Below are 10,924 nucleotides of genomic sequence, written 5' to 3'. Positions count from 1 at the left end.
GAACCAAACGCCTGGCTGACGAAGACCACTTGACAACTGAGTTACAGAATCTCTCAAATGTGTTAATTGCCAATGGATACCAGCAAAACAGGGTTACGAAGCTAATCCAAAAAGAAACACCCCCCAAAAACCAAGACACAGAAGAAAACAATGGCATAGCCCTCCTTCCTTATATCAAGGGCACTACAGATAAAATTAGCAAAATCCTCCATAAACACAATATCAAAACAGCCTTTTGCACCAACCAAAAAATAGCCAATATCCTCAGAAACCCCAAGGATAAAATTCAGTTGGAAAACCAAGGGGTCTATGAAATACCCTGCAAAGTCTGCCCAGCCACGTACATTGGACAAACAAACAGACGAATAAATGCACGGATCGCAGAACACAAGAATGCCGTCAAAAAAGAAGAAAAAACTTCCTCTCTTTTCCAACACATGAAAGAAACAGGACACGAAATTAATTTTGCAGATTCCAAATTGCTCTTTAACATGGAACATCACCACAAGAGAATAATCATGGAAGCCATCGAGATAGAGAAACACCCTCACAACATGAACAAGCGTGACGACACATCCCGCTTGCCAGACATCTGGAAATTAGCCCTCCCCACAAAATCTGACACCAGATCCAGAGGCACACAGAACGCCATCACCAATCAACCACACCAGACCCAAACCCAGACCCTCTCCACAGATAAATTACAGACACCATCCAGTAGCCAAACCAGGGTGGCACCTCCGGATGCTGCACCCCCCTGCAATCCCTACACAGATCTGGCTGGCACAGGCCACAAAACCACAGCTCGCCCCTATACACGAAGCCAAGCCAGAGCACAACCAAGTGCAGTACAGCCATCTTCTCAGAAAAACTCTTCACAAAGTTCAAGAGTTCAAGACACGAAGGCTTTAGCAACTAATCCACACCTAATGACCCACCTAAGTGGGATTCAGGAAATCACTCAAGAAATCACTCAAGATATCCCTCAAGTAATTAAGGAACAAAAGAAGAAAAGGCACACTAGCCTGGGAACCTCCTCTCTGCCCAGAACATTGGAGGCTATACACCACACCTCCTCAACAGTATTTATAGGAACTCAAACACTGAGATCCTGCTCTGTTCCAGTAACAAGAAGCCGAAAGCACCAGCCTGAAGATGACGAGTGAGACCTCGTCGAAACGTCGCCTAGACACCCCAACTTTTACACGGGAAGACACCCGAGGACACCAAAACCTGCATTCCTGTACCCGTGAAAATCTACGAAAGCATATATATATATATATATATATATGATATATATATATATATGTTGTTAAGCTGTGGGTGAACATATCAGACGACACAGCGATTCTTCAAAGCAGCTCTTTATTTGTAAGCTGGAACAGAACTGAACTGAACTGAACAGCAAACAGCTCAGGCGGCCTGCTTTTATAGGCAGCCGGCTGTCAACATTGTGGCAACAACAACCCAGGGTTTCCCTGATGTGGACTTGAGTGAAAACTATATACATGATCCTCCTGGTGGTCAGGTGGAGAACTTCAATACAGAACATATGTTGTTCTTGTTGTTTAGTTGTTTAGTCGTGGAAGGAGAGTCGAGTGCCTTCCGAGGGATTTCCTCCCGCTGTCAAACAGCTCTTGCTGTCAGAAAGTTCTTCCTGGAGTCAGAATCTCCTTTCTGGTCGCTTGAAGCCAGGGCTTTTAGATAGATCGGTTGGATAGAGTGTGGTGCTAACGATAACAATAACGGTAATGATACCAATCTTATACCCTGCCCATCTGGTCAGCCCTCCTCAGCCACACTGGGCGGCTTCCAACAGGAATCATAGAATCATAGAGTTGGAAGAGACCACAAGGGCCATTGAGTCCAACCCCCTGCCAAGCAGGAAACACCATCAGAGCACTCCTGACATATGGTTGTCAAGCCTCTGCTTAAAGACCTCCAAACAGTGGAGTAGCGTGGGTTATCAGCACCCGGGGCAAGGCAAGTAATTTGCACCCCCTAACCCGTGGATTTGCGCCCCCTAACCCTAACCCCCAGATGTTGCGCCCGGTGCGGCCGGCCCCCCCCTGCACCCCCCACGCTACGCCACTGCCTCCAAAGAAGGAGACTCCACCACACTCCTTGGCAGCAAATTCCACTGTTAAACAGCTCTTACTGTCAGGAAGTTCTTCCTAATGTTTAGGTGGAATCTTCTTTCTTGTAGTTTGGATCCATTGCTCCGTGTCCGCTTCTCTGGAGCAGCAGAAAACAACCTTTCTCCCTCCTCTAGGTGACCTCCTTTTATATATTTGAACATGGCTATCATATCACCCCTTAGCCTCCCCTTCTCCAGGCTAAACATGCCCAGCTCCCTTAGCCGTTCCTCATAAGGCATTGTTTCCAGGCCTTTGACCATTTTGGTTGCCCTCCTCTGGACACGTTCCAGTTTGTCAGTGTCCTTCTTGACCTGTGGTGCCCAGAACTGGACACAGTACTCCAGGTGAGGTACTGTATTCAGAGCAGAATACAGTGGCACTATTACTATTACCAAACGGAGGACATAGATGATGCCTTCCTGGAACAGATGGCCAAGCATGCAAAAGGAAGGGAGATAGTAGTAATGGGGGACTTCAATTACCCAGATATTTGTTGGATGTCAAACTCAGCCAAGAGCATACGGTCAAACAGATTCCTCACTGGCCTTGCAGACAACTTCATTGTCCAGAAAGTGGGAGAAGCAACAAGAGGAACAGCCATTTTAGATCTGGTCCTAACCAATGTCGATGACCTGGTTAATGGGGTAGAAGTGGAAGGATCATTAGGCGCAAGTGATCATGCTCTTCTGAAGTTTACTATACAGCGGAAAGGAGCAGCCAAGCATACTAGGACTCAATTTCTTGACTTTAAGAAAGCCGACTTCATAAAACTTAGGGAAGTGCTGGGTGAGATCCCATGGACAGTAATACTAAAAGGAAAGGGAGTTCATGATGGCTGGGAGTTTGTTAAGAGGGAGATAGTAAAAGCACAACTTCAGGCAATACCAATGAGACGGAAACATGGAAGGTGCCTAAAGAAGCCAGGGTGGCTATCTAAAGAACTTTTAACTGAGTTAAGATTAAAAAAGGATGTGTACAAAAAATGGAAAAGGGGGGAAACCACCAAAGAGGAATTCAAACAAATAGCCAGCACGTGTAGACACAAAGTCAGAAAAGCTAAAGCACAGAATGAACTCAGGCTTGCTAGAGAGGTTAAAAGCAACAAAAAAGGCTTTTATGGGTATGTTCGTAGCAAAAGGAAGAACAAAGAAACAGTGGGGTCACTCAGAGGAGAAGATGGTGAAATGCAAACAGGGGACACAGAAAGGGCTGAACTCCTCAATGCCTTCTTTGCCTCAGTCTTCTCCGATAAAGAAAACAATGCCCGACCTGAAGAATTTGGAGCAAATGATTCAGCAGAGAAAACACAGCCCAGAATAACTAAGGAGATAGTACAAGAATACTTGGCTAGTTTAGATGTATTCAAGTCTCCAGGGCCAGATGAACTGCATCCAAGAGTATTAAAAGAACTGGCAGATGTGATCTCAGAACCACTGGCAATCATCTTTGAGAATTCCTGGAGAACAGGCGAAGTCCCAGCAGACTGGAGGAGGGCAAATGTTGTCCCTATTTTCAAAAAGGGGAAAAGAGAGGACCCAAATAATTACCGCCCAGACAGTCTGACATCAATACCAGGGAAGATTCTGGAGCAGATCATTAAGCGAACAGTCTGTGAGCACCTAGAAAGGAATGCTGTGATCACCAATAGTCAGCATGGATTTCTGAAAAATAAGTCATGTCAGACGAACCTGATCTCATTTTTTGACAGAATTACAAGCCCGGTAGATGAAGGGAACGCAGTGGATGTAGCCTACCTTGATTTCAGCAAGGCATTTGACAAGGTGCCCCATGATATTCTTGTAAAGAAGCTGGTAAAATGCGGTCTTGACTATGCTACCACTCAGTGGATTTGTAACTGGCTGACTGACCGGACCCAAAGGGTGCTCATCAATGGTTCCTCTTCATCCTGGAGAAGAGTGACTAGTGGGGTGCCACAGGGTTCTGTCTTGGGCCCGGTCTTATTCAACATCTTTATCAACGACTTGGATGATGGACTCAAGGGCATCCTGATCAAATTCGCAGATGACACCAAACTGGGAGGGGTGGCTAACACCCCAGAGGACAGGATCACACTTCAAAACGACCTTGACAGATTAGAGAACTGGGCCAAAACAAACAAGATGAATTTTAACAGGGAGAAATGTAAAGTATTGCACTTGGGCAAAAAAAATGAGAGGCACAAATACAAGATGGGTGACACCTGGCTTGAGAGCAGTACATGTGAAAAGGATCTAGGAGTCTTGGTTGACCACAAACTTGACATGAGCCAACAGTGTGACGCGGCAGCTAAAAAAGCCAATGCAATTCTGGGCTGCATCAATAGGAGGAGTATAGCATCTAGATCAAGGGAAGTTATAGTGCCACTGTATTCTGCTCTGGTCAAACCTCACCTGGAGTACTGTGTCCAGTTCTGGGCACCACAGTTCAAGAAGGACACTGACAAACTGGAACGGGTCCAAGAGGAGGGCAACCAAAATGGTCAAAGGCCTGGAAACGATGTCTTATGAGGAACGGCTAAGGGAGCTGGGCATGTTTAGCCTGGAGAAGAGGAGGTTAAGGGGTGATATGATAGCCATGTTCAAATATACAAAAGGATGTCACATAGAGGAGGGAGAAAGGTTGTTTTCTGCCGCTCCAGAGAAGCGGACACGGAGCAATGGATCCAAACTACAAGAAAGAAGATTCCACCTAAACATTAGGAAGAACTTCCTGACAGTAAGAGCTGTTCGACAGTGGAATTTGCTGCCAAGGAGTGTGGTGGAGTCTCCTTCTTTGGAGGTCTTTAAGCAGAGGCTTGACAGCCATATGTCAGGAGTGCTCTGATGGTGTTTCCTGCTTGGCAGGGGGTTGGGCTCGATGGCCCTTGTGGTCTCTTCCAACTCTATGATTCTATGATTCTATGATACTTCCCTTGATCTAGATGCTATACTCCTATTGATGCAGCCCAGAATTGCATTGGCAAATAATGGGGGGCATTTGATATGTCCACACGTACACTGAAAAGGAGTTCAAAATGGGGAGGTTTTGAGTGGCCTCATTTAGAGAATATGGGGATAGAGACACCCAGAGTTTGGAAGGAATGTATCCCTTTGTGGGGTGGATGAATAATAATAAGAATAAGAATAATTCTTATTTATACCGTGCCCTCCCCAGCCAAGACCGGGCTCAGGGCAGCTAACACCAGATATTAAACAATTGATTTAAATAAAACTTTAAAAACAAGATTAAAACGCAACATTAAAAGGCAGTCTCATTTCAGCATGAACTCAGATAGGATCAGATATTCCCCCTTCTGCACACAGGGAACCCTGAATTATGGGCCTCCCAGTAACACCAGTCCTCTAGATCCTGACAGCCCACCCACACCATATACATACTTACAGAATGAAAAAAAAGCTAGGAGGTGTGATTCGGTTTAAGGTCTGCAACAAAAAGAAATGTCTCATTCTGCCTGCTTTACTTAACACTAGGCAAAAATTTGCATTCTCCACTCTCGTATGGGAGGCGTCCCATCGGATCCCGGTGTAATGGCTGCTGGGAAATCCTCGCTTCTTTTCTTTATCTCTTTCCTTTTGAGGAAGAGGCGGAAGAGGCGACGTAAAGTGGGAGGGGCTGGGAAGGAAATGAGGTTTTGCGGCAACAAGGCGGGGGAAGGTGCTTTGCGACAGTGTCGGGACTTACGGCAGCTCGTTAACCCTTTCCTTTCCGGTTGATTTTTCCAGGTCCTTCCTATAGCAGTTTGTTTTTCTATTGATTTAGGAATCCTTTAGGTTAGATTACTGCAACGCGCTATCTGAATTCTGAATCACAGAATCATAGAGTGGGAAGGGACCTCTAGGGTCATCTAGTCCAACCCCCCTGCAATGCAGGAATCTTTAGCCCAAGCTGGGGCTCGAACCCACAACCCTGAAATTAGATCTCATGACAGTTTGGAAGCTTAAGCTGGTGCAGAATTTGGTGGCAAGACAGTTTGAGCATATTGCACCGATCCTGACCCGATTGCACAGGCTGCCCATTGGCTTCAAAGTGCTGGTTTTGACCTATAAAGCAATAATAATAATAATTTTATTTACGGTATACTCCATCCATATGGCTGGGTTGTCCCAGCCACTCTGGGCAGCTTCCAACATATATAAAAACAGTGAAACGTCAAACATTAAAAACTTCAGATGTCTTCTAAAAGTTGTATAGTTGTATATTTCCTTGGCATCTGCCAGGAGGGCATTCAACAAGGTGGGTGCCACCACTGAGAAGGCCCTGTGCCTGGTTCCCTGTGTTAACGGAGAAATCTGAGGGCTCCCTTGGACAAAAAACAAGGACACCAGCCAGGAATAGCAGAGCAAAACAGCAGCCAGTCGGCTTGGTCTTGATTGAAGACTGTCGCGACAGGACTCCCACCTGCCACCAGGTGGAACAAGATGGAAGCCCTGACAAAAGAGCCCCCAAATTTTTATTAGCTAATCCCCATGTTACACCCCCCCAAACTACATCACTAATGCATCATGGTTACATCATGAAAGGGGAGGTCTGGTGGCAGGAATCTGAGTATCCTGGACCCTGCCCCATGGTTCTCCTTGCCCTCCACCAAACACCCATCAAGTGTAACAAAAGAAGATATTTACATTTCCCTGTTTCCCAGCCAAGTGAATCCCACCCTTTTGTCTTCATCTGGGTTTGTTCTTTCTGGAATGGCTACCTGTCTGGCACTCAGGTATCAGGAGGCCAGGGATTATCACTCAGGCAGAGGGGCTGCTGAGTAGCTGAGCTCACATGTCTATATGAATTTCTGAAGTTTCCCCAGTGAGCCAGTACATAGAGACATTTATCAGTGAATTCTTACATTTGGTATTGTGCAGCAAAGGCCCTTTGAATAGATAGGAAGAAACTGTGATGAAGTGTTTTGTGGGGGCAAAACACAAAAGTGATTGTGCTGGTTTTGGTAGTGGGCTGCATGTGCCCGATATCTGCTGGAGGGGCAACCCCCCCCAACCTATACATAAATTCCTGCAACACCTGTAACCTCACTTTATTAATCACACCAATATTAAGGAGAGCATGAGGATCTGAATCTCAGGGCCGGGATTCGAACCCCATGTTGGGCCCAAGATTCCTGCATTGCAGGGGGTTGGGCTGGATGACCCTCGGGGTCCCTTCCAACCCTACAATTTTTTCATTCTGTAAGTATGTATATGGTGTGGGTGGGCTGTCAGGATCTAGAGGACTGGTGTTACTGGGAGACCCATAATTCTGGGTTCCCTGTGTGCAGAAGGGGGAATATCTGATCCTATCTGAGTTTATGCTGAAATGAGACTGCATTTTAATGTTGCGTTTTAATCTTGTTTTTTAAGTTTTATTTAAATCAATTGTTTAATATCTGGTGTTAGCTGCCCTGAGCCCGGTCTTGGCTGGGGAGGGCAGGGTATAAATAAGAATTATTATTATTATTATTATTATTATTATTATTATTATTCATCCACCCCACAAAGGGATACATTCCTTCCAAACTCTGGGTGTCTCTATCCCCATATTCTCTAAATGAGGCCACTCAAAACCTCCCCATTTTGAACTCCTTTTCAGTGTACGTGTGGACATATCAAATGCCCCCCATTATTTGCCAATGCAATTCCGGGCTGCATCAATAGGAGTATAGCATCTAGATCAAGGGAAGTTATAGTGCCACTGTCTTCTGCTCTGGTCAGACCTCACCTGGAGTACTGTGTCCAGTTCTGGGCACCACAGTTCAAGAAGGACACTGACAAACTGGAACGTGTCCAGAGGAGGGCAACCAAAATGGTCAAAGGCCTGGAAACGATGCCTTATGAGGAACGGCTAAGGGAGCTGGGCATGTTTAGCCTGGAGAAGAGGAGGTTAAGGGGGGATATGATAGCCATGTTCAAATATATAAAAGGATGTCACATAGAGGAGGGAGAAAGGTTGTTTTCTGCTGCTCCAGAGAAGCGGACACGGAGCAATGGATCCAAACTACAAGAAAGAAGATTCCACCTAAACATTAGGAAGAACTTCCTGACAGTAAGAGCTGTTTGACAGTGGAATTTGCTGCCAAGGAGTGTGGTGGAGTCTCCTTCTTTGGAGGTCTTTAAGCAGAGGCTTGACAACCATATGTCAGGAGTGCTCTGATGGTGTTTCCTGCTTGGCAGGGGGTTGGACTCGATGGCCCTTGTGGTCTCTTCCAACTCTATGATTCTATTCTAGGATTCTATTTTTGCCTGCCCCCTCAAAACTAACCTCGTGGTTGTTTTATTTTTAAGCAAAATCACATTTGTTCCATTCACACTTCACACCTTTGTGTTTTTTTTTACCGCATGGGAAATGTCATTTAATGTATCCCTCCCTCAAAAGACTTTTCATGGATAGAGAATCATAGAATCAAAGAATTGTAGAGTTGGAAGGGACCCCAAGGGTCATCCAGTCCAACCCCTGCAAAGCAGGAATATTTCGCCACACCTGGGGCTCGAAATCACGACCCTGAGACAAACGTTTTAAATAAACCATAACTACCCCTCTCCAAAACATGATATCTCTCTGTCTCAAGTCTGTGCGTTTTCAAATTGAACACTTACTCATACAATGTATCTGGGATATTTCATTTATGTCATGAACTTTATCGAGCTGTCACATGGTATGGAATAATATTTTTTTTAAGCACTGTATCTTATCTTATTTACCTTATGAACTCTACCTAGCTAGGAAACGGTGCTTTTAAAGCAAACATTTATTTGCACTGCACACCCCCAATATATTTATCTGGATATTTACAGGAGTAGTTTGTAAGATAAACTATACCACATATAAGATACCGTATGTTTAAAGGAAGCAATAATTTATACTTCCTTATGTGCTCTCTCTATTTGGCTATGAATAAATAGTTTATATGTATTTTCTATACTTAATATAGAAAACCTCTATCTTCAGTACATTTTATTTTATTTTATTGCTAGGGCTAGTGGCTGATGCAAATAAAGATTCTTCTGATTCTGATTCTAAATAAATTATAAGATAAACTATCTTATATTTATAAGAACGTTAAGGTATGCTTTACGTTGCATGGAAAATATATACAGTATTGTGCCTTCGGCCGACCCCTGTGATACAGTGTCTCTGCTTATAGCACTTACGTGTATTGTGCTATAGATAGATACTATAATATATATAACTCGTTTATAAGGTACGCTGTCTATAACAATATAACTATTTCACTCTGCCATGTCTTCCATTATCTTATTCTTCTTCTTAAGGAAAAATTCACAACCCTCATTTAAATACATGCAAAGCAACAACAGCAACACTGAAACAGACTGACTTGATCTTAACAGAATTAAAATTGAAGCCTTAACAGAATTAAAATGCAAAGAGATTGCAATAAAAAAAAGGTGGCCTTTCGTGAATAGCGGCATTTGCGTGCTTTTTGTGTTTTAAAGGAAACATTTGGTATTTGCACTGCTAATTGCGATGAGAGCTATAGATAAGAATCATTATAAAAAATGAACATACAGTATATATTTTAAGAGAGACAAGTAGATGTGCTTTTAAATGGACATTTATATTTCATATACTGTAATGCTGTGTGCGCCTGTGTGCTTTCAAACTGACATTTATATTTTATATTATGAGGGAAAGGCAATGAGCCTGTGTGCTTTTAAGTGGATATTTACATATTATATATTGTGTATAGATGGGCAAGTCTGTGTTCGTGCGCATTCAAACTTAGCATTTATATTTTCTATATTAGAGAGCAAGTCTGCGCCTGTGTGCTTTTAAACTGATATTTATATATTATATAGTGTATCTCTGAGATGAGATTTTATATTTCATATTAGAGAGAGGGACAGGCAAGTCTGCACCTGTGTGTTTTTAAAATGAGATTTTTCTAAATATATCGAGAGGTCTGCGCCTGTGTGCTTTTAAACTGATATTTACATATTATATAGTGTATTTCTCTAGAGATGAGATTTTATATTGGAGAGAGGGACAGGCAAGTCTGCACCTGTGTGTTTTTAAAATGATATTTATATAAATATATCGAGAGAGGTCTGCGCCTGTGTGCTTTTAAACTGATACTTATATATTATGTAGGGTATCTCTCTAGAGAGATGAGATGTTATATTTATATTAGAGAGAGGGACAGGCAAGTCTGTGCCCGTGTGCTTTTAAACTGATATTTATATAAATATAGCGAGAGAGATCTGCCCCTGTGAGCTTTTAAGCTGATATTTATATATTGTATAGGGCATCTCTCTAGAGAGATGAGATTTTATATTTTATATTAGAGAGAGGGACAGGCAAGTCTGCGCCCGTGTTTTTAAACTGTTATTTATATAAATATATCGAGAGAGGTCTGCGCCTGTGTGCTTTTAAACTGATATTTACATAGTATATAGTGTATCTCTCTAGAGAGATGAGATTTTATATTAGAGAGAGGGACAGGCAAGTCTGCGCCTGTGTGTTTTTTAACTGTATTTATATAAATATATCGAGAGAGGTCTGTGTCTGTGTGTTTAACTGATATTTATATGAATATATTGAGGTCTGCTCTGCGCCTGTGTGCTTTTAAACTGATACTTATATATTATGTAGGGTATCTCTCTAGAGATATGAGATTTTAGATTAGAGAGAGGGCCAGCCAAGTCTGCGCCCGTGTGTTTTTTAACTGATATTTATATAAATATAGCGAGAGAGACGTGAGGAGGCCCGTGTCTGAGGCGATCTTTCCACCCTTCTCCTGAGGTAATACGAGAAAAAGGCGGGCTGGCCTCGACCCCGCCTCT

Source organism: Podarcis tiliguerta (genome assembly GCF_965153285.1).
Source record: "Podarcis tiliguerta genome assembly, chromosome: 18".
Classification (NCBI taxonomy): Eukaryota; Metazoa; Chordata; class Lepidosauria; order Squamata; family Lacertidae; genus Podarcis; species Podarcis tiliguerta.
This window is presented reverse-complemented; position numbering follows the sequence as displayed.